Raw genomic sequence first — 24,173 nt, forward strand, 5'->3', positions numbered from 1 at the left:
TGGCATTCAGTGGCTCCTTTGTCCAGGATTATACTCAGTTGTTCTACATCTTTCCTCGGACTGAGCCGCAGGCTTGCTTTTTCTTTTTTTGGATTTGGCCTCCAATGTTTAGGCACGAGTCAGCGCACACAGATGAATAGATTAACTGAGCTAATTTAAGGGAGCCCTACCATGGAAAGATTCTTTGTTAGCCCTCTATATTTAGGTTAAGGCTGGTGCCTGTGCAAGATACTTCTACTGAAGGACTAAATTTTCTAAACCTTGCAAGCAAGGAACCTCTACTATGAGATTTTCCTTCTAATAGGTTACTCGCTTGTTCAGTGGGGTACTGATGTCCCCACAACTGCAGAGCAGTGAAAGAGGCCAATTAAGGTGACCTCATTTACATTGCAGGGTGACTCCAGCCTCACCTCCATAAATACAGCAAGCATGCACTGTGTTGGGATCCAGGCTGGTGACTATCCCCATCAGACAAAACTTGACAAAACTTAATTTGATATGACAACTCTATTGAATTGCTACCAGAAGCAATCATTTTGATTAAATCACAGAGATCCTAAATCTTCCTTTTAGTAAACAAACTAAAGACTGCGAAACTCTCCGCTGCTGAAACATGGAATCATTTTGTTCTTATACTACTGCTTCGTCTGAATTAATGTCCAACTAAGGAATAAATTTAAAGTTTAGCCCTCGGGCAAAAATTTCAGGAAGAGTCCAAGGCTTTCTGGCTATAGAATAAGCTCCTCACCATGGTGGGGGATTCTCTGCCTTCTCTGGAAATCTCGCTCCACCCCACTGATTTGAGAGTCACTTGGGGTATGGCTACCTTGACACTACAGGATATACTGCATTGTCACAATGACCAGAGGGTCAGTGGCTTTCCTTCTCATGTTTCCAACATTTAAAGACATCTGTAGAAAGGCAGACTCCATCTGGGTCCTCCTGCTGGTAGACACTAAACACCTGGATGGTAGAAACCAAGCCAGGATCGTTCAGTGTCAGCATAGGCCTTTGGTGAACAGAATCAATTATCCACTGCCTTCTCTTTTGTTTCTCGAAACTTTTGGGCATGCTGAAGAGGTGAAGTTTTAAATAAGCTGCTCCTAGGTTCTTAGATGTTTAGAGAACCTCACGCAGAAATTTATATCCAAAAAGCAACTTAAAGGAGCAGCAAATCCCTTCCCTTCTCTCCCTAAAAATGGAATTAATTTACTTGGCAGCATCCCTGCTGCCACTGAATATATTTACTCCTTAAATGAGACAAACCTCTTTCCAGGCTTCTGGCCTCCTCTGCAGGGACAGAGGCCTCTTTGGCGTAACCTCTTCTTCCCATTGAAAAGAATGAGAGCGCCATGATTTAATATTTTGGCATTTCTGATGGGATGCAAGTGGGGTATTAAAACGGATTTAGGTCCCAGGGAGGAAAAGTGAATGAATTTTCTTCACTCCCCTCCCCTCTCAGTTGTATGTGCCCCACGCATGGCCTTTTAAGAGTCTAGAGTAGGCGTGCATGGAGGCCTCAGAAAGCAGGGAAGAGTGGCCTCTGAAGTTACGATCTGAAAAAGAAACCAATCCACATCATGGGCTAAGGTTTGAAGTTTAAGACTAATGGTCATGACTGTTTACACAGACAGAAGATAGTTATTTAAGGGTGAAATTTGATCTACCTTCAGCGCAGCCAAAATGATGATCCGAGAGAAGTGCTATGCTCTTTCTTCTTAGACTCTGCTGCCGAAGGGCCCTGCAGAGCAGCCGGGGCCACCGCTCCCTCTCAAGGGCTGCAGAGCCCCTCGCCCTGACTCCAGGACACCACCATAGAGCTTCCTCTCAGTGATGCCTGGGCATCCTGACAGCAGGTGGGGATTCAGCAGACTTCCAGAATGTTCCTTCTAAGCAGGCTGTGAGGGTAAATGAAACCAGTCCAAACTTCAAGGGCTAAAAGCAGCAGGCAGCCTGGTTTGCTGACACCATCACGAGACCCAGGGCAGAGAACAAGGCAGCCATTATTTCTTCACTGATCCTGAGAGCTTCTATTGCCAGGATTGTTTTCTGAGTTTAGGAGCACCAAATAAGGATGACAAGGTAGAAACCATGACTGTTTATATGACCTCACTCTCTTTTACATAATAGATTAAACAGGCCCTTTAGACCTAAGTTTGAAAGAGCCAAATTCTGCCTCTGAACAAACATGGGCCCTTCCCACTGAAGCTGGTGTGACTTGGCTGTCAGATAGCTGGAGGCGATTTTCACTCTTCAACAAGGATGTGATGGATAAGGAATGGTTTCCAAGCCTGGATATAATGCTCTACTAAAGAACCAATTGAGGGGTATGAGAAAAAAATGCCTTTAAAGCCCAAATCAGCAAATGCTTTCCACCATTCCCAATGTGCTCGTCTGTCTGCCTTCCTAGCTGGCAAGGTGAACTTCGAGAAATGATCCTCTCTGAAGATCATTCCAGATCTCTTCAGATGAGCCTCTACTGCAGGCGAAACACAGCCTGGGCCAGAAGATCACTCTCCCAGCTGTAAATACAGTGATATTTCACCTCGTGGGAAGAGGCAGAGTGGGACTCAGAGCAACAAATTACTTTAGAGGTGCTCTTTATCGTTTCATGGTTCCCATGTTACAGACAGGCATTTTATGGTAATTGATCTCGACTTGGTACATATATAGACTTATCCTGTACTACCTTGTTCCAAAAAGAATTTTAAATGACTTATATATGCTCTTAGGAACTGCCCCACACTCTCATAACACATAAAAAACAGTATTATCCTCTAGTAATAACTTGGATGATTTTGTAAAAATTGAAGCTAGCCTTCAATTTACACAGCTAACACTGAAAGCAAATCAAAACTAAGGCACTCCAACCCTCCAATTTTTCATTTAAGAACAAATCTCAAGATGACAGGCATCCTCTTGGGGGCCCTGTGAACTCTGAGCAGCCCTTTCTGAAGTCCTGCTGAATCCACGCACAGAGGCGTGGGGAGACAGGAACAGATTCCACACCCTGACAAAGCTTGAACATCTACAGATAATTGAGAACAGCCTCCTGTGATCAGTTTTAACTATCCCACCAAGCCACCACCCTAGCACAGAGAGTAAATCCGACTGCATGCACTCTGGGGACTCAAAAGAAAAAAAAAAACAACAAACAAAAACAAAAACAAAACAGCTCAGTATACCCTAAAGAAAAAAACTCCATAACTTGAAAAGGAAGCAGTAGCTGGGGGTAGCTGTGATGTCTCCCGCCTCTGCACCGGCCCCCTTTGCCCCGCAGTTGAACTTCCTGTTCCGGCTCTGCTGCACATCTTCCCTGAGGTCTCAGTTCAGGCCTCTGTGTTGAGCCCTGATAATCCAAGTTTCGCCTGCATGCCCACTGGCATTTGGTTCACTGCCATGTTCCCTGGAACTGAAATCTAGAGACCTACCCTGAGACAGGTTCAGAGTCTGGCCTCACACACACTAACCGAGGAGTTTTAGAACACTGAATTCATTTCACATTTTCAGGAAAGTCCAAGATTCCTGGCCGGACACTGAAGACCCTCCACAGTTTTCTCCCTTTCTCACTTTCCCCAGCCCTGCACCTCAGTGGAGACTCTGCCTTGGCTCATGCTACCTCCATAAGGAAGAACACAGCCCACCTGTGCTTGAAGGGCAAATTCACTTAACAAACATGAACACAGCCTTCACACGCTGTTCCAAGCACTTTATACATCTCACCTAATCCTTACCACAACCCCAGGAGGTAGGTACTATTATTATTCTCGTGTTAAAGATGAAGAAGCAGAGGTGCAGGGATGTGATCTTGCTGGCTCAAAGGGCTACAATGAGAAAGCAGCAAGGCCAAGTTTCAAACCTGGTGGCCTGACCCCAGAATTGGTGTTCTCAACAAAAGCCATGCTAGGCTGCCTCTTTCATAAAATTGCATGTCCCAAGTCCAGCTAGAATTCTCTTCCCTCCTCAATTCTATAGTGGTAGTGGTATGTCTTACACTCGTACCATTTTCTACCTGACTTCTGAGATGTTTATGGGCACTTCCCCTTGCCTGGTAGATGGTAACCTCCTGGAGGACAGAATCATGTCTGATTCAACCTTGTCCCCTAGGGCTTACCCCAAGCCCTGCACGTGCTCAGTGGGTGCCTGTCAATATTTGTGGGTGGAAGGAAACAAACAAGGAAGGAGGAACCCACTCAGCTAAGGGATCTCCTGCTGGATTGAGGAAGCGCTTCATTCTGTGCTCTCAGCCCTATGTGGTTGTGATTTTTATGTTTACGTTTGTTGTTTTAGAGCAATTTTAGCTGCTACAGTAAGGAAGGAAGGTAGTCTTGAAGGTTAGAGCTGTATCCTATGTGCGTGGGAGGCAACAGCAGCCAAGGGCCCCTTTGTTAGGCCCATGTTCAAGAGCTACATGCAGAGGAAGGGGTGATGGCAGCTGGGACAGCAGCAAGAATGGCAACAAAAACGTGCTGTCAGTTACTGTGCCCCAGCACTGGGCACTTTGCATCCAGTGTTTGCAGTTCTTTCAATAACTCTGCAAACGTAATTTACAGATGGGAACTAAGATTCAGAAAGGCTAATTCATTTGGCTAAGGTCACAAGCTTGTAAAATACAGTCAGAGGTGTGAACCCAGTTCTGCTTCATTCAGGCTGGTCTGGGCTCCATCCACTACACAGCAATGCCTGTATTCCCATAGGACCTAAGAAAAGCAAGTCACCTGGCCATTCATTCTCTACTTCCTGGACTCTCTTTGTGGTTTACTCTTTTAGGTAGAAAACTACCCTCACACACTCAACAGTTCTTCCAAGAAACCAGATGAACAGTGACCCACTTTTCCATTGCTTGGAAAACCCTTGATTGCTAGGAATAGACAGGGCTGCAGTCACAAAAGTGTACCGTGAGATCTACAGGAAGGTGGTGCAGGCAGGCGGTGGGTCAGGGGCAAGGACGAGACCAGACAGATTTGCTTGGAGTCAAAGAGGCAGAGAGAGAGCAAAACATTCTGTTTAGAAGAAAGAATAAATCACTTTTCACTAATCTATGAAGTTGTCTTACATGGGCCACAACAAACACTTAACGAGTTCACGGCATCACCACAAAAACATTTTAGTGGTCTGGTCTGTAAATGATGATTTTTCTTTATCAGGAAGAGCAATGCTTTCCCACTGCAGGGGTGGGGGGCAGAAGGGAATCCCTCAAAATGCAGCACACACTTAAATATGATTCAGCTCTGATTCACTGAATCTGGAATAGTATTCTGTTCACTCTAGGATTCTTGGTGCAAAGCTGAATGCTGGCAGAATCATCTTTCGGTGCTCTGAAATGACAGACCACTTCCTCTAACATGCTCTAAAGCTCACACTATGTTTAAGATAGACTTACCGCATGTAAGGGAAATGTGGTATTATCCTAAGCAGAAATACTAATAGCTACTGGAGGCCTAGTTAAAAACCCACCACAATGACAGTGACTAAATAAAGGAGAGCCGAGCTTCTGAAGATAAAGGCCTCTGTTAACTGTTCTTTATCAGCGTGTTTCAGCCAAACTTGACACATAAATGCTACTCATCTCCAGTCGTGGCGATTTCAAGTCTGTGGCTTTTTCCTTCAAGAGAATATTCCCTGGGAAGCTCATGGTCTGGAGGGGACCCCTGCAGAGAAGCGGCAAGCTTCCCCTCTCTAAGGGACTCCGCACTGGGAACGTGTGAGCTACTTAATAGCCCCTTGGCCAAGTCTCCTGTGATGAGGAGAAGAGAAGGAAGGAAAAGTGGGCGCCACATTCAGGGAGTCACACAGAAATCAGTCCCCTCGCACCCCAGGCACAGCTACCAGCATGGCAGCTGGCCACAGTTCAGGCTTGGAAGTGGTTCTTCTCAATCGAAATGGAAGGACAGAAGCCGGCAGCCCAGGCTGAATTTCCCCCACTCTGCTGTCCTGGCGCTGATTTTGAGGTTCAGCCTTCTCTCCCTACCTCTCCCTGCCTGTTGGTCCTTCCTGACCCTGCAGCAAAATGTGGTAGAAGAAGAGCATGGACGCGAGAGCCAGACTCCCCAGGTTCAGAGTCAGCTCCTGCCTCTGGCCCTTCCTTGCCAGCTCTGCGACCTGGGGCAAGTTACTTAACCCTTCTTGCCTCAGTCTCCTCATCTGTAAAATGGAGCTGATAATAATACCCATTTTCATAGGGATGTTATAAGGAGTAAACTAGAATTAAAACAATAGTGCCATGTAAGTGTTAGGGAAATTTTCCCCTTTCCTTTCTTCCAACAAATACTTAGTGAATATCTCCTACATACAAGACTTTACACACTGAATGCTATATAGATTTCAAATATAGATAGGATAGAGTCCTTGCCCTCCAAGGAAGGCCAGAAAGCAAAAAGCAATAGAAGAAGAAAAATCACCAGGATTTGGGGGACCTGGACTCTGGCCTGAGCGCTGTCACTAACTCTCTGTGGCTTTCTCACCTGGAAGCTTAAGGTTCCTCTAGGGATCTTGACAATAGAAATAATAGTACACAGCCAGGCTATCTGAGCGATTCTACAATAAGTACCACAAACACTCAGAGGGGAGAGAAATGGTTTTTAGTGGGCCAGTCACAGAAGGAATCACAGGCTCTGAACCTGTGCTCAGCCCTGCAGGCTGGGCCAGAGATTGGGAGATGGAGATGAGGAGAGGCTGCTTCAAATGGAGGAAGGATAAAAGGCAGAGGCTCACAAGGATTTAGAAACTAGAAAACGGGACATTTTGGCTGTAGCTGAGAACTGGCTTTGGGAAAGCAGGAGGGAAAACACAAGGTCAGCTTTTGGAGGGCTGATGTGCAATAAGACAACTGACAGGTATTGAGGAGGAGACAGTATCAGAAAGGCAGTATGGGGAGATTCATCTGGTGGTGCCTGCGGCAGGGGCGCAGGTGCAGAGAGAGCAGTTGGAAGACAACTGCTCAGGGAAGGCACGAAGACGCCTGGCCTGAGGGGGGCTGCGGGCTTGGGAGGGAGGCAGGCCCACCAGTGAGCAGCTGTCCTGGCAGGCGTGCTCTTCACCTCTCTCAGCCAGAGTGCCCACAAGTTAACAAGAGGATAAGGTGGCAAGTGCAAGCAGAGTGCCTGCACACACTGAGGTCTCAGTGAACATCATTGGGAAAGTAAGGCAACGGGTATGAGAAAGTTGTGAATGAAGAATTCCTCTTCACCCGGAAATCAGATACTGGTGAAACAAACAGCAGGTGACAGCAAGAGAGGGGCCGTGGAGACATGCCGCACGCCACCCGTCCAGTGGGCAGGGAAAGGGTGACAGAGAACGGTAGTCCAGGAGAATGTCGGGATGTGGAGGAGCCTTGCAGTGCCCCCCTCCTTGGCTCTTTGGTCAGAATGACCCACCGTGACCGGCACCCGAGGTTACCATGTAGACCAGGGAGAGAATAAAGCCATACCCTCCCTGGACCCGGAACCCTGATCTACTCCCTTGGTGCCTGAAAAGGAGAAGAGAGGCTCTCAGACCCCCAGCTCCACACTGCCAGAGGTGCTGAGCACATCCGTCACAGCATCCTATCAGAAGACAGAAAGCATTGTTGTTTCCATTTCAAGGTGAGGAAACTGGGCTGAAGTCACTGGGTGACAGCTGAACCCACAGCCTGGGACTCTGTCTTGGCCTTGGAAGCCTGCTCCCCTCCCAGCTGTCTCTCAGGGCTGTTTTCGCCCCAGGCAGCCTTCACAAACAGACCTAAAACCACGGTGCAAAATACAAGAGCATTAAATTGGAAATAAAATAGGTGCTTCCCCATTTATTTAAATCCCATTTACTTTTAATAACTACTGAGATTAGGTTTTGCATGAAAGGTGAGAAGTTGGTTTAAATTTTGATTTATCTCTTGCTAGACTAGTAAAATGTTGTCATTCTACTCATGTGAAGAAAAGTCTCATTGAAAATGTCACATTTACTTAGCTTTTCTTAAAATTAAGTGCACACATCCTGGACACTTTTTCCCAGGGCCTCAAGTACTTACGCATTGTCAGTTTTTAGTCTGCTGGTATGTGCCTTTCCTCCAACATGTGGGGGTACCAATGTGTCTGCAGGCTACCGCACCCAACAGGCCACACTCACTCTGTCAGTCACACATCAATTCTCATCTTAAGTCAGAAGCATTTGTCCTCTGAGTTAAGTGTCTCTGATGATATATGCTATTTATAAACCACAGGCATCTGGCTCAGAATGGGGGTTAATACAATCACAATAAAAATAACAATAATGCAAAGTGGTCAGCAGGAGAGTTACCACTATGAACAAAAACAATTGTTAATAAGCCTGTCCTACTGTGGAAGCAAAGGAGGAAATCAGGCCATGGGCCAGGAAGCTCACCTAGACATTGTTTTAACTAAATCCACAAAGCATTGTTGTCCCTAGTACCTCCCCTGAGTCCCTCCTTCCACTGGTCTTGGGGGGTCCCCTCTTTACCTCAGTGGCCGGGATCAACACTTCTGGGCTCCCCCACAATCACCTGCTTGCTCTCATGCCTCCTTCCAGAGCTGGGGTACTCCCTGTCAGTCTCACTCGGTCATGAGTGGCTTTGAGCCTTTCGTCAGACTTAAGCTAAGAATCAGAAGATCTCTCTTCTATTAGGTCTTACCTGAACCACAGTGGAAGAAAATCTGTCTCCTAACCTCACTCCCTGAGCTTTAGAATTCACACCCTGCACAGTTGTGTCTCCTTATTACTGGGAAAGAAAATCCACTATTATTCACAGTCAGGAAAACAAGATTCCAGGTTGAGACATCCCCCTTTTTCCAAAAGCCTGAGATATCAGGTGAGTAGTTCTTTCAAGCTGTTCCAAGTTTAGCCAGCACATTTTGGTTATTCTAGACCCAGAAAATCCTCAGAAATCAGGGTTCATTATGTAGGGTCAGAGAGATGGAGATGGATGATAGTCAACCATGAATTAATGAGGATTGAGGAGATCCAGCCAATTTCACCTGGAGATCTCTGTGGCTATCCATCTTTTCCAACTCTGCTCCAAATGCAGACCTGTGCCTTGGAGGCAAATGACAAATCATCCATCTTAAAGGTCCACTCAGGTGAAATGCCATTAAATTACATTATTGCCCAGAACTGCAGAGAGAAACATTTCTTTTCTAGTTAATCTGGCAGCCGTCAGTTGTTCCCCATTAACTTGAGAGACACATCTGGTTTCTGCTCTAGAATAAAATACCATGCAATCTATCAAAATTAAACCGCTACGAGTTATTACTGAAATGAAGGACAGCCTCTTATTGGCTGGAGGTGGGTGGACTCACGCCTTCCCACAAAGTCCGTGTTCTGGCACACTTATCTTTGGGATCTGTACTCCCCAGGGGAATAGGAACCCAATAATCATACCTGTCTTATAATTTCAAGCACTCCACAACAGCCTGAATTAAAGCACATTCATATGGCTTTTATTATTAAAGATAATCACCACCTCACTATAAAATATTCTTCCTGAGGCTCTCAGATGCCTATTAGATGTCCAGCACCTACATTCTCACATTTTTCCTGCAGTTGTTTGTGCTCTAATATAGAGTCCAGAAACAGTACAAAAACAGAGGAAGTTCCTTCCAAAATGTTTTTAGACCAAAGAAGACAGAAAATAACCTAAAACGCCCTGGATTTTAGCTCACATCAAATAAGACCTTTCAGTATATCCTTATCTCACTTCATGAGAAATAGGTATATTCTGAAACCATCTAATGCAAGTCACATTGTAATAAATCACAGGTCATTACTTAAAGGAATTCCCTCATGCATGTGTTGGGTTCATATAAATAAATGTGTATTTCAAAACTTTTTAAGCCAAAGATCATAACTTTCTTGCAACAAGTACTTTGAAATATGCTTTGTTCGATTCTGAATGGCTTCTTCTTTACTTATTTCAGAGTTCTTTTAACTAAACTACATTGCTTAGGGAAAGAAGAGAGAAAAGTAGAGAGAAAAAGAGAGGAGATGGGAATAAGGGAGAGTGGGGGGAGAAAAAGTGAGTGCATTCGCCAGAACTTGCCTGGATAGTTGTGCCCACAGCTTCCCTCCATCAGCATGTGTCCCTAGTGAGCATGAGAAGAGAGATGTGTGTCTGCTCTCTCCTCAGATGGCTCAGTTCTCTTGTACTTGCACAGTATAAGCATCTTGGCATGCTAGTAGATAGTATATTTTATACAACATGCCACTGCAATAAAAGAAACTGTAAAATCCAACACCATTGAGTTGACAGTTAATGTAAAATAAGCTGCTTAGAGCATGGAATCATAAATGATATTTTCATTGTATGTAAAAATATATATAGAGAAAGAGTATATATATTTATGGGTATTTAAATACACACTTATACATTCATTCACAAACTTGGTACAGGAGCAATGCCTTGTCTTTGAAGATGGGTCCACTGTCTAGAATTCCCAAGTGTCTTTCCTGTATAAACCAGAAATCTGCTATGACTTTCAGGTTCAGTTTCTTTAAAGAAGAGAAAAAACACCCAAAGACAGCTGAAAAGCAATCTGACTACAGAATCTGCCTAGAGCTTTATCACTTCCAACACCCGTCTTTTAATCTTGCTTATATTTAATTTGGCCACAATTTTTTTTTTTTTTATGTAAGTTGACAAGTCTTTCCAAGACAACAGTATAGTTTTCATATGAATACCTTTCTTTTCATACTCATATATCATCTATGTATATAATACTTAGTTACATAGGGAAAAAAATAGTCACAAAAATTTACTTACAAACGGGAAGAAAATAGTCACAAAAATTAACTTACAAATGGGAAAAAAATACAACTGGTATAAACAGGTTTGGGAATAAACAGCTCTCAACTGGCTTCCAATGGAACTGACTGGAGAAGCAGGCGGTCCACTGGAGACAGCTGACCAAGCCCCATGCACAGACATCTGGTACACTTGCCCGAAGGCAGAGGGCACAGCTTAACTGCAAGTGGGGCCAATGAGTTCCTCTGTGCCTTACCTGAGACTCAACCAGAGAAAGAGCTAATGACCTACCCGCATGCTGGAGGGGGCAAAAATGACCCGCTTAGACCTAGGGAGGGTCTGTAAATTGGTCTCTAATCTGGTGCCTTTCTAAGGCTGTGAAGGGTAACTTTGCTCACTTTTTATTTTATGGACTACTGGGTAAACCTCCTCATAAGATGCAGTAAGTAACACTGTTATAAACAGGACAGAAAGCAAAAGTAGTCTTGCTTTTGGCTAAACAGAGAAACACTAAAAGGCAGGAAGGATATTACATAAGTATATGTAATATATATTATGTAAGTACATATACCTTAAAATAAATATTCTGTATTAGGTATATAGTATATATACATACTATATATAGTGTAAATATATATATATAAAATATATAGTATATAAAGTATATATGTCTACTTAATATACTATGTATAATAAACTATATGTATACTTAAATACAATATTAATATATTATATAAAATATAAATATATAAATAATAATTTTCTATATAAGTATATATATACTTATATATATTATATATAACATGTATTCTATCTCTTAAATATATTCTTTTAGTTATATATAAAGTGTATATATATATGTGTGTGTATATGTAAGTATCAAGATCCTCTGATTTGTATCAAGTCTTATTATATCTTAGGATCCTTTGACTAAAACTTTTAATTCCTAAAATTCCAGCTGGTTTGAAAAATCAGTTTAGTTGCCTTGCTTCACTACTTTAGACCTCACTCAGCCCATCATTTTACTCATTGTTACTACTATATAGGGTTTGGATAAAAATGTTTTGGATGAAAAGTATCTGAATCCAGTCTCAGTGACAAGGAATGAAAGCCTGTAATGGCACATACTGGCTGATTCCACTTTGCAACACTTGTAGCTGTGAGGGATGGTATATTTAAAGGGCCTTTATTTAGCTCTTGAGTTTTATTTATCTAGGATTTATTATTTACATCCAAGAAGGATTTGAGGCAGCTGAGCTCTTCAGTTAAGCCCATTTTCTAACAGTTCAGTCGCTTCTCCCTTATCCTGCTATATCCAACTTCAGTGGAGTAGTTTTCCCAGGATGATCAATTAACGGGAACCCCCGTGGCCCAGGCCATGGAATGGTACAAAGCTAATGTGCATGCACAAGGAATGAATCCATGACCCACACAAATAGATTCCCTAAGGATTGAGGCCAGTGCATAGACAAAAGATCCAAATGCTGGCCTTGATGAGGATGGAGCTCTCACCACAGAACAGGAACCTCTGAGCTGGATTCCCCAGGGGTCTGCCTCAGTGGTCTGCTTTTATCTGCCAATTAGCACTCTGTTCTAACCACCTGGCTAACCAATCAGATTTATAAATATGGCAGCCACACCAGGGCAGGGCTTTGAACTCTTCAGGAATAAAATAGCAACAAAGAAATCTACAGACTCTACATTTTGTATCTGAAGTATACATATGAAAAAGAATTTTTATTCTATATTATTTAAATTTGTCAAGGCAAGGAAATGTATATGCTTGTCCTAGGTATAAAAATGTTCACAGACCCAAAGGTAAGATTTGAATCACACTTTTCTATTTTAAAGCACTTCCAAATGCTACGCTTACGCAACATCATTATTACAGTCTTGCTTGACAGATGAGGAAACTGAGGTTCCAGAGAAAAAAGGTGACTTGCCTGAGGCCTAGAATTCTGGTGTTTTAACTTAATCATAGGCTATACCTCTTGCTCCACTGTGTCCCCACCATTCATGAAACAGGAGTTTGCTGATCAAGTCCATCAGGTAAAAGACCCTTCAGTGAACTAAAAAGAGATATAAATAGTGTGTCATTGACTGCCATATCTGCAGTCTCAGTGTCCATCGACTGAAATTCAGATTTTAATTGGTAAACAATTCTGTGGCTAAAAGGACTGAAGATAGATGTGTGGATTTCAAGTCTAATATAAGCCATTCAAAGTCACTGGTGAAAAATTGTGCATGGATCTCACTTTATAAAATGGCTGTGTGGACGGGGTTCAAGGCAGGTGTTGGTAAAAGACGTCATGAGATTCTAAACTTAAAAAAAAAAACTCTTCAGTGGATGTTTTACCCAGTCATTCCACCCAGAGCACACTGAGGGTCTAAGCGGGCCGCGATGCTGGGTTGCTCCCCACTGGCAGCATCAAGGTGGTTCGTGTCCTCCCTTTGCGGAGCTGCCGTCCTCCTGGGCAGTACCTACAGCCCCTAGAGCCCACTAGGAACACTCCTTGGCACTGGGGAGAACCTTCTGTTCTCTGTGAACACGAGACCCCTATGGCGCATGTCCTGGAGAGAAGCTGTGATGGAGTGACAGCTGCCTGGACTTACACCCCCAGTCCAGTGCTTCCTGCAACAAGTTATCCAGCGTCTCAGGAGACTCTTGGTTTCCTCCATTAAAATATGGAGAAAATAAAACTAATGCCTACTTCCCATGTTCCTTTGAGGATAAAGGAAGATAAGGTGATTTGAGACCCACACAGCACCACCCAAAGAATTTAGATAACAGTGAAGTCTGGAAGTTAGACTGACCGAGACCCTGGAACAAGAGGAGTGGGCTGATAAGGGACCTCGAGAGTGGGCCTGGCTCACTTCTCCACTTCTTTCCAGCCCAGACACTCCCCCTGCCAATGACATCAGGCCACGTAAACTCTGTCTCAATGTGCTCTGCAGTATCAGGTGCAGAGATGGTCCAAAGCATAGTTCCAGACACTGAAGCAGCATGGGCACTTCCCAAGCCACATTTCCAGAGTCAGCCAGCACTCTCACAGCTGGGCTCGCTGACTGGGGTTGTTTGTTTCTAGGTGTTGTGTTGCCCCTCATAACCACTAACCTCTGAGATTAGGGGAGGGGGCACACATAATCTGTTTCCCCAAAGCACCAAGTAGAGCATCCCTGGAAATTTCTGCTGAAGAACGAGAATAGTGATAGGGATTCATCAGTTGGTTGTTCACGGTCCAGATAAAGGAAAGGCCACAAAAGAGCTGAACACCCCCTCCCCAACTACAAAAAAATCCACATAAAAAATATTTTAATTATGCTGATAAGAATGGAAATTACCAGGGAACATGACAGGTCTCTCGTGAACTGTGAGACTGAGTTTCCAACCACGATGAGTCTTGAATGTGTGGAGATACTGAGCCCCTCAGCCCTTGAGCAGCCAGGTATGGTACAGCTGTTTGCTGGGCTAGCTGGGAGCCCCCAGTGTGCTGAACAAATGTAAGCACTGTCTCCACACGGCCAGACACACAAGGGACTGGGAAATGGCCATAGAACTGTGGAACTGCAGTCCTAGACATCTCCCTTCCATATTGCAGAGAGGCCGAGACAAAATGGGTTCTGGGTTTCCAAGTTTTATTTATTTCCTTGCCTGATTCCTCACTTACGACACCAGGCCCTCACAAACACCTGTGAGTGAGGCAGCCTCAAGGCACAAGTGTGCAGACTGAGCCTCAGAGAAGTCAGGCCACCTGCCCAGAGTGATCATTTCCTGAGCACCAGACCGGTCCCAGTTCTGCTTGTTCTCTACCTCCAGCAGAGAGGGCCCGGCCAGGCGGCGCACCTGACTCTTTGGTCTGGCTCCTCTTCTGACAAAGAACAGCAGTAATCTCAGAAAATGCAAGAGTGAGAGTCAAAAGTGAAAAGTAAGGACAATATAATGGGAAAAGGGCACAGCAGCCTGGAGGAGCCCTGTGAAGATGGAATGACACTCATGTGGAGACCGAGTGAGCTGCACAGTGAGGATGTCACAAAGGTGTGGAGAGCTCAGCCTGCAGGCAATGGCTGCAGGGTGAGGAAGAGGCGCACTATTGGGGGGCTGACCGAGGTAGGGCCACATGTCTACACGGGGCAGGGCGTCAAACAAGATTTTGGAAATGTGGGTCTGAGCTCAAAATGGGCATTACCCACAGACGGAACTTGGCAGTCATTTGCCCAGAGAAGAAGGCTGACATTTTGGGCTGGCTAAGGCCTTGTAGGACACTGTGACCCAGATCTGAGCCTCCGCGAGGAGGTCTGGGAGCTCTGTAGAGCCCTACACTAACATTATATAATTAATTGGAAAACCAAATAATTACATCTCCCCTTTAAGCTCCTCTCACATCTCTTTGGCGTGATTCAATTAAAGAATATTCTTAACCTTCAGGTCCTTGAAGCTAAAGTTGAGCTGCACTGTTAAAGGTATCTTCACCTCGCTGAGCCTCAGCTCTTGGGATGCATGCGGTCTCCCCACCATGCAAGCATCAGACTCTCCAGATCTACAGAATTCACAGTAGAACCCAAAGAGGACATTCTCACCTCCAAGGGATGGGTGGAAAGGAGACTAGCTCCTCATTGGCTAATTTCAACAGTCCTCATATGATAAACAATCTACTGAAATCATCACTTTCTCCACATGGCTGCGCCCCTCTACTGGAGCAGTTGGCCCTAGGAAGCAGCTGGTGGTCGTCGCTGGACACAAGTACACTGCAGAGGCCAGATGGGTATCTGTGCCTTAGCAAGAATCCAGCGCAACTTTGACAGCAAGGTTGCAACTCTCAGCAGAAAACTTGACTACAGAGCTGGCTATGTTCAGGACTTCCAGCCAACCTCTCTTCTTTCCCTCCAGAAACCTATCATCTCTCTGACTTCTTGACTGGCAATCAACAGCCCAACCACACTGTTAATTCTAACTGTCTTGGAAAGTGTGGAAGGGGTCAGGGAAGACACCTGTACATAAGGGAGGGGAGCACAACAGCAGCGAAACAGTCTTTATATATGAATTGAAAGTGTTACAGAGAAAAGCTTTAGTTGATTATCAGGTTTCAGTTTCTCATTACCACACATGGGTGGTAGGTGGGTTAACTTGCCTCAGTGGCTGATGTACCTGGAGTATTTTATAGGAGAATATTTTAATGGCCAGCATCAACTGTAATTTATCACCGTGAGCTGAGTGAGGACAGTGAGCAGTAATCACACTACAGGTGATAGATACATCTACAGATTAGACAGAAGGCATGTGTTCCTATGAAAAGCATCCTGAATACGGGCCAATATGGCATGGGCTGCCATGGGAAAATTGATGTTAAGTTTTGCCAGGGGATAGAGAAATGGAAAATAATCAGGTTATTTGTCACCTTGCTCTGTAGGCTTGGTAAAATATGAGAAAGCACATAAAAAGCTAGTCACAGAATCAGGCTTACTAGTATCCTCACTACTTATTTTAAAGGATTTCTGTGCAAGTATCTCACCTTCTCTTAGCATCTCATGTTCAAGCTTGGTACATGAGAGCTGGGGGCTTCTCCCACCACCAACTAATGAGTCAAGTCCCAACTCAAGGGGGAAAGGCCAGGAAGGGGTGACCTAGGGAAGAGACCTTGACAGGGTGCCACCTATGTGGCAAACAGAAGCCACTCCAAAGGTGTACCTTGGGGAGAGAAGCCTTGGACAGTTTCAAAGTATCTCTCCATTTATCAACAAGGAATAATCAACCAAAAGTGTGATCCATGAAAAACAATCTACACAGAGTGACATGATATGAAAATCTATTGAGATGGTGATGGTTTAAAAGAGAAACCAAAGGTTAATGGACAGATGAATTCTATAGAAGGAAAGTTAAAGGGTAAAAATCTAACCAGTTCTCACCATCTCATTTTTATTCACTTTTGCATGTCCACCACAAAATGAGCTTCCTTGATATTATTGAGAATAATAACAATAATTTGTTGGTCATTTATTATATGCCAGCACTCTTAAGCACTTTACATGTATCTTTTCCTCATCATAACAAACCTATGTGGCAAATTCTGTTATTACCTCCATTTTACAGAAAGCAACATTAAAGCACACAGAGGTCAAATAAACCACTCAATGTCATGCACCTAGCAAGAGGCAAGGCTGGATTTGCAGGCGGACATTTTGGCTCCAGAGCCTCTGCTCTTAACCACTATGCTTTCCCCTCAATGAAGGGGAGTGTCCAAAGGAAAGAAGAGAAGGCAATGCCAGAGAAACATCATCGGCTCCACCTCAAGCTTGCTGGAGTACCTGCAGTCAGCCAATTGCTTTGATCCTGTGCTCCCCAGGGAACACAAATGCTGTGATTGTGGCCCCCGCACCCAGCCCACCTCTCTCTCACTGTGGGGAGGACATGGGATGTGGGCAGACTGCCCACTGAGGTGGTCTCTGAAAAACTTATCTTCTATCTGCAAAATAATGAACTGGCATTTTTGTTTAGGGATTTGCCTCCTTGTGAATTTGGGAAGTCTTTCCACACTATCTGTCCATGAGGTGCCGGGTCAAGTCAAACTTCAGATACGCAAAACTGGAGATCAGAGCCCAGCTGAAACGGAAAGAAGGCCAAAGGGACAGTGTCCTGGTCCAACCTGAAGTAGGTCTGATTCACTTCTCACCAAGAGAGAATAAAAACAAACACCGTTTACTGAGCACCTACTATGTATGTGCAGGACACTAATGAGCTGCTCTCTATGCCATCTTCCTCACATATCCTTCTGCACTCTCCCTGGAGAGAGGGGCAGGGGCTTCCCAGCCATGGAGTCAACACCAGTGGTTCCTAAGTATCACAGACCACATCAACACTGCTTCTGGGGCAAAATTTATCCTGGCATGTGTCTAAATAAGAAAAATATGACAATACTACTTTTTCCAGAAGCTATATGTGTGTGGTATAGAGAACCAGCCTTTCTTCTGATATTATATTCTCCTTCCTTCTGGTGTTGAAGTATCATTTCTTTTATGAAAGGATAGTAACATTATATGACAATTTTACTATTGCTGTTTTTAACATCCTTACTTCTCAAGATAAAAGCTAACAACCCTATGTTGAGCCTCCTCAATTAAAAAAAAATTGTTGTCAATCATAAAATCCCAAAGTGTAGGGTCACTGACCTCGGGAGCTGACGTCCTGGGTTTCACTTGACCTCAGCCACGGACGGAATTTAGAAAACAAAGAGGCAATCCCAGTGGCTGGAATGTCCCCTGTGCTGCTAAGCTCTTATGTGACCTCCAGTTACTCCCGAGTCCCCAGTGGCTGCTACCAGTAGGAATCCCGTATCCTTCCTGACCAGGCTGACGTGCCCGTCAGAGTTCAGGACACAGCTTTAAATGTGGTTTCCTGATTAACGGAGAGACTCCAGTTAGGCAGGAAGGAGTTCAAACTTGAATGTTCTATGTCATAGTCATTTACCGGTGCTTAGGAATGAATACATCAACAGATATGACCTGGAGCAAAATAACATTCCTGAGAAAATCCCCAACAACCCAGAGAAAGGTTCTTGTCACTGCACTTCATCTTCTGTGTCTTCTGTCGACAACAAAGTGACACATTTAAGACTCAGTTACTCGAAAATACATTTAAGCTGAACAATATTTGAGAAGGCTAATGGTAACTAAGAGGAATGAGTGCTCAAAGGAACCAGACGCAACATCTATTCGACTTCCTGGCTAACAAAGAGGGTGGTAAGCAGAGAACCCCAGGAGTCGGGAGATGATCGCCTTAGAATCTTAGGAGGATTCACTCTCAGGTCTTCTGCTTTCTCTCCTCCAAAATAAGATGGCTGGTCACTCTAACTCCTAAAATTCTCTGATTCTAGTCATTTCCTGGAGAAAAGAGCAAGGTAGCTTGAGAGAGAAGCTCGAAGGAAACGTGTCAAGGCCCCGAGGAGGATGGAAGGTGAGCTGGTGAGGTGGCCCAGGAACACCTCCGGGGGGTTCTCCCGGACTGAGCTCCCGGCCAGAGCAGAGGACTGCGGAGGTGGACTTAGGCTGCTGAGTGCGTGAGGGAAGGTGGGGAAAGAGCAAGGGGGGAAGAAGTATGGGAAAGGCAGAGGCCTCAAGTTCGTGGGATCCTGTGAGAACCAAAGAGCAGGTGTGAGAGAAAGCGTGGGCGGATGCAGCTCTTAAGAGGCTTGCAGGGCAAGGGAGAGGGGCAGAGAGGAAGAAGAGAAAGCGGACATGAGAAAGCGCAGAACAGAGAAAAAGCAGAAAAGGAGAGACGACAGAGAGTTGAGACCTCCACCCCTCGTTCTGAATAGAAACAGAATTTCTTAACCCTCTCACCATCCATTCGCCAAAAAAAGTCACCAGATTGACGTCCCATGGCATCCTGCCGGATTAAATGGAGGAAAGCCCCACTCCTAAACAGAACAATATAGTACCATTTCTATAATTAAGCGAACACAGAGGCAGCCCACCTGTATGCAGCTATGGAAGAAAAACTCCGCAAAGGCCCATAACCTTTAAAAAAAGATTCTGGGCTAAGCTATCCAGAAATAGAACATTTTGATTACAAAATAAAAACTAGGTCAATAAGATAATGGATGTGATTTAAATGAAAATCACAGTATTCGTAATGGGCTAAAAATGGTATCAATATTACTGCAGAGAAGGAATATAATTAAATGTATTTTTAAACAGCAGCTCCCCGCCCCAGCCCAGCCACCAGTATTCCTCCACCTCATCGGAGAGGAATGTGCTGGCCTGCCACAAGTCGGTCTGAAGAATGCAGAGTTTCCGCACTACTTTAGAAGATCCCAAATGACACTGGTTAGCTACATTCTTTCACTTGTAGATCACTGTTATTCATTTACAAAGAAAAGAAATGGAAAGGTTAGGAATCTGACCATTTCATTCTTTCACGATTTTTACTATCTGGCCAGGAAATGTGCACATGGAGGTATAACTGCCACAGCTTCTCTGATCCACTGACACGAGGGGAATCACAGACCATCATCTGAGGCGGATACAGATCCTAAGAGACTTAGCACAGGCTAGGAATTAAGACAGAGGGTAGAAGTGCAAATTTCTGGGTTTCTTTCCACAACTTGTGGTGTGACCTTGCAGAGAAACTCTTAACTCTTGAGTGTAATTTATCTTCTAAACCCTTGCATGGAAAAGGGAGGCAAAGGGGAGCAAGATGAATTAGCTCTAAAGAATAATGTTCTGGACAGTGAATCCAGTTACTACCATGAGCACACAAAGGCTGCTACGGCATTTTCTCAGATGTCTCCGTAAAAGCCAAGGCCTAGGACTGTTTACGAGGAAATGTCAATGGTCCCTTCAAACTTGGGATGCTGTATGGGATCAAACAAAGATTAAGCAGGACTACTTTACAATGAATATCTTACCACCTTAGAACACACATGTACACACACACACACACACACACACACACGCAGTATTCCTTATTAAAGGAGATTGAATCAATATTTATATCATGGAAATCTCAGAATAAGACATCAGCAACTCTACATATACATATCAATCATTCAGAAAGATTATTTTCCAAATCTCTTTGTGGGTAGTGGATATTTACTAGTAAACCTTTTAAAGAGAATTAACTCTTAAAGTTGCTTAAATTCCAACATACCAACCATTAGTTGTTGCAGGGCATCCATTCATCCTTAGAAAGCATAAACTCACCTCCCATGAAGAAAAGCTGTTAAATGACAATTGAACTTGTCAAACAAAGAGAGGTAGAGAACTTAGTCATTCTCTGTTCTGCTTCATGTAATGCCAGACTCCCTAAGTTCAATTAAGTGTTTGTAAAATACCATTAAGTTAGTTCCCACTTCACCCCTTCCCTTCTTTACTTGGAGCATTATAATAAGAGGTATTTCAGTCAGCAGCAAGTTGACAGACACCATAACCATGAGTCCTTTCTGTAAGTGAAATCAGTCACTATAATAGGTCTTGAGGAATTCTAAACCAAGAGAAAGGCCAAAAAGTTACAGATCATCTGAGCTCCTCCTGTCACTGTCGAGGTTGTTCTTATTTATAGTTCCTCCCTATCACCAGGGCCTCTAAACCCTGAAATGAAAGTAGCGAAGCAAATGTGTGGCAAGGGTCACAGCAGACTGGACACAACTTCTGTGACTACCCAGACAGCACAGTGCTCAGTTTTCTGATGAAAAGCATCCTGTCAATATCATTTTTAACTCTGACTTCCCATGACCTCAGTTGGGAAATACTGATGGGGATGATAGAGAAGACAGGGAAGGCCAAGCAGGTGAGAAACCCTTATAGAATGCTCAGTGCAAGCGTATGACACGGGGAGTGCCTCTGTTCTGTGAGTCTGGTGGGGAAAAAGAGATGGGTGATTAGAAGGGGAAGGGAAGAGAAATGACAAAATAAGCTCCTGACAAAGGGGAAAAAAGCTTATGTTGGGCGAGGCTTGCTGGGAGAAGGCACCCAAGTCATTTGTGCTGTCACAGGATGATCTTAGTCTAGCAGGAACTTTGGCATTTTGGTTTCTAGCAGGGAGGAACCAGCTGGGGGCTAGGGAAACTGGTGTTTTGGGGGAAAGACAGACAGCTGCTTGAGCACCAGTGTCAGAAGGAAGTCCTCTTCCCAACTGCCAGCCCACAAGACAGAGCTGCAATCCAGTGGCAGGACCCACTGTTATGAGACAAAGTGAAATAAGTCACTATAATAGGTCCTGAGGAATTCTAAACCAAGAGAAAGGCCAAAAAGTTACAGACAAAGGAGGCAAGACCGAGTCTCTGCCAGGTACGCCCTGAGCTCCTTGACAACAGGAAGATCCCAGCAATGCAGTAATAGGGGGATCCTCATTGACAGGACCCAGGGAAGGAATTCTCATTTCACCCATTTAAGCAAGTATTAATTACTTATACAGGTTCAGGTACAGGATGGACTGGTGAATCAATAAATGAAGTAAAGGCTTATCTATAAACAATACGTAAACCCTCTATTCCAAGTCTTTTATCTGATAAAAGTTGTGAGTTGATTGATTTAATTTACTTTCATTCACTTGTCTTCTGTCAACTTTGCCAAGCAAGGAAGGATCAGTGAACTACAAATTGGAGGTAAGTGGGAAGACAAAGACACTTGTCTTTGGGATGATCATTCCCTAAGTAAGAGTCCTCAATAATAACCCCTTCCTTCCATTGCCCTTTTGGGATATTATAAGTTAGTGATGATAACAGAAAATCTTGCTTTTTTATAGTAAACATTCTAATGGCTTAAAGTCTAAACAGACTAGGAAAAACCACAGAATATATCAACACTAGCCATTTTAATGGAAAAAAATATGAAATACATATTTTCATGCAAATGGAAATCCTATACTTACAAAAGCAGACAAGATGATTATGTGTGACGAATACTTATAGGCATATGAGAAAACATAGAAAAAGATCCCCCTAAAATAAACTGATTTTTTCAACATACAATTCTCCTGAATTCTGACATTTATGCTTGCTTGAAAAAATAATTTAAGTCAACACTTCCCACTCTGTTATTCAACCCTGAGGCATAAAAATTTGATTAAATAGCCTAAAAGTGCTTTCACGTGTGAGGAGCTGACTTACACCCTGACAAAGTCATGCTGTAGCTTGACTTCTACCCGGTGCCTGTGTTGATACCCTACTAAACGTTGAGTTCTACATCTCCCACTCTTCCTCTGCCTACCTTCTCAGTTCTTTGAGAAGATACCAAAGCCTCCTGGTGTGGGATCCCCACCACAGTCCGCTAGTCTTTCCTAAGCGCACCTGTGCTGTTTCAACACCACCATAACCAGAATGGCATGTTTTTCCCCAGGTCAACGCTTCCATCCCAAAATAGGCTCCTGTGACTTCCCATTTCCTAAAACCTCTGTTCCACTTTCCAATACTCTTGTCACTCAACTTCTCTTCCTCTTCTGGCTCCTCCCTTCCCCTAAAAACCTTAATAAACCACAACTCATCAAATCATGAGACAAGTCTAGGATCACATGTTCAACTGCCTACTTGACAGACCCACTGGGATGTCAAATAGGCAACTCTATCCGAATTATGTCCAACACTGAATTCTTGATTTTGATTGGAAATCTGGCATTTCATCTACGTTCTCCATCTCAGTAAGTGATACTGCTCAGTTGCTTAGGGCAAAAGCTTGGAATCATCCCCAACTCCTCTCCATCTCTCTCACCACACATCTCATCCAACAAATGAGATGACTCTACCTTGAAAATATTATCTCCAGAATCCAGCCACGTGTCTCCACATCCACCACTGCACTGCTGGCCCAAGCCGTCACCATCCCTCACCTGGAACACTAAGCGTACTGAGCTCCCAGCTGCCACTCTCACTCTTTGACTAAAGTCTGTTCTCTGTAAAACATTTAGAGGGGTTATTTACAAAGTCCAGTGAAACTCATTCTCCTTCTCAAACTTTCCAAAGTCTTCCCATGACATTTAGAATATAATCCAAAATTTTACACATGGGCAATATGCTTCTTGGTAGCCCTGTAGCCTACAAGACTACTTTTCCAATGTCATTTCCTACCACACTTTGCCCTGCTCATCCCACTCGTCACACTGACTTTCCTACAACTTTTTAAACAGAAAACCACACTGAATAGTAAATGTGCACATGGATTAAATATTATCTGTATGCAAGATTCCCTCTCAAAAAATATATATATGTATATATATATATATTATCTCTATGCAAATGTTATATCTATTCATCCGTTTGCCAACCTGCTTCTCCAGTTCAGCCTCAGGATACACACTCGGTCTATAAGGAGTCTCAAGCTAGATGTCCCCATGACAACACAAATTAGACACTGCAAAAAGGATCTGCTTCCCCACCACTGGGCTGGAAACCTTGAAGTAGCTGTAGACCTCCACTTACTTCAACCCACGGTCAGTCAGCTGCCAAATCCTGCCACACGCCCTGCCGCCAAAGTCTCACTTTGCCCTTTCTTCTTTCTCCTCTTACTCAGTCCTGGGTCTGTCCTGGGCATCTCATGTCTGAAATCCCACACCTCTTCTTTCCTTTAGCTTCCTCATATTGCCGTGACAAGTGTCCTTCCAGAGAGCTGATAAGGACTTCTTTCTATACCCGGGTTCAAGTGCATGCATTCAGCCTCCATTACTGCCTCCTACTTGATCCTTTTATTGACTTCTACTGTAACTATGCTGTCCAGTATGACAGCCACTAACCACATGGGGATATTTAAATTCCAATGAACTGAAATTTAATAAAACTAAAAATTCACTTCTTCAGCTTCACCAGCCACATTTCAAGTACTCAATGGTCACATGTGGCTGGTGGGTACTCTATTAAGTGGCACAGCTATAGAACATTTCCATCATCACAGACAGTTCTACTGGGTGGTGCTAGAACCTATCCTCTCTGGAAATTTACTCACTGTCAGTACAAAATCT

General features: G+C 43.9%; 1 protein-coding gene across 6 annotated transcripts in view; it reads right to left on the reverse strand.

Annotated features, from left to right (window-relative positions):
* The window catches only part of SAMD4A (sterile alpha motif domain containing 4A), a 206,089-nt gene that overhangs the window by 105,191 nt on the left and 76,725 nt on the right, over positions 1-24,173 (reverse strand). Inside the window, exon 1 of one of the 6 annotated variants that reach the window (XM_057488454.1) lies at positions 1,668-3,000. The exons of the other annotated variants lie outside the window; for them this stretch is intronic. The gene's annotated coding sequence lies outside the window, so the exon portion shown is untranslated. Of the gene's footprint in view, positions 1-1,667; positions 3,001-24,173 lie in introns of those variants that run through there. 6 annotated transcript variants of the gene reach the window in all.

The sequence above is a fragment of the Manis pentadactyla genome, chromosome 11 (assembly GCF_030020395.1).
Source record: "Manis pentadactyla isolate mManPen7 chromosome 11, mManPen7.hap1, whole genome shotgun sequence".
NCBI lineage: Eukaryota > Metazoa > Chordata > Mammalia > Pholidota > Manidae > Manis > Manis pentadactyla.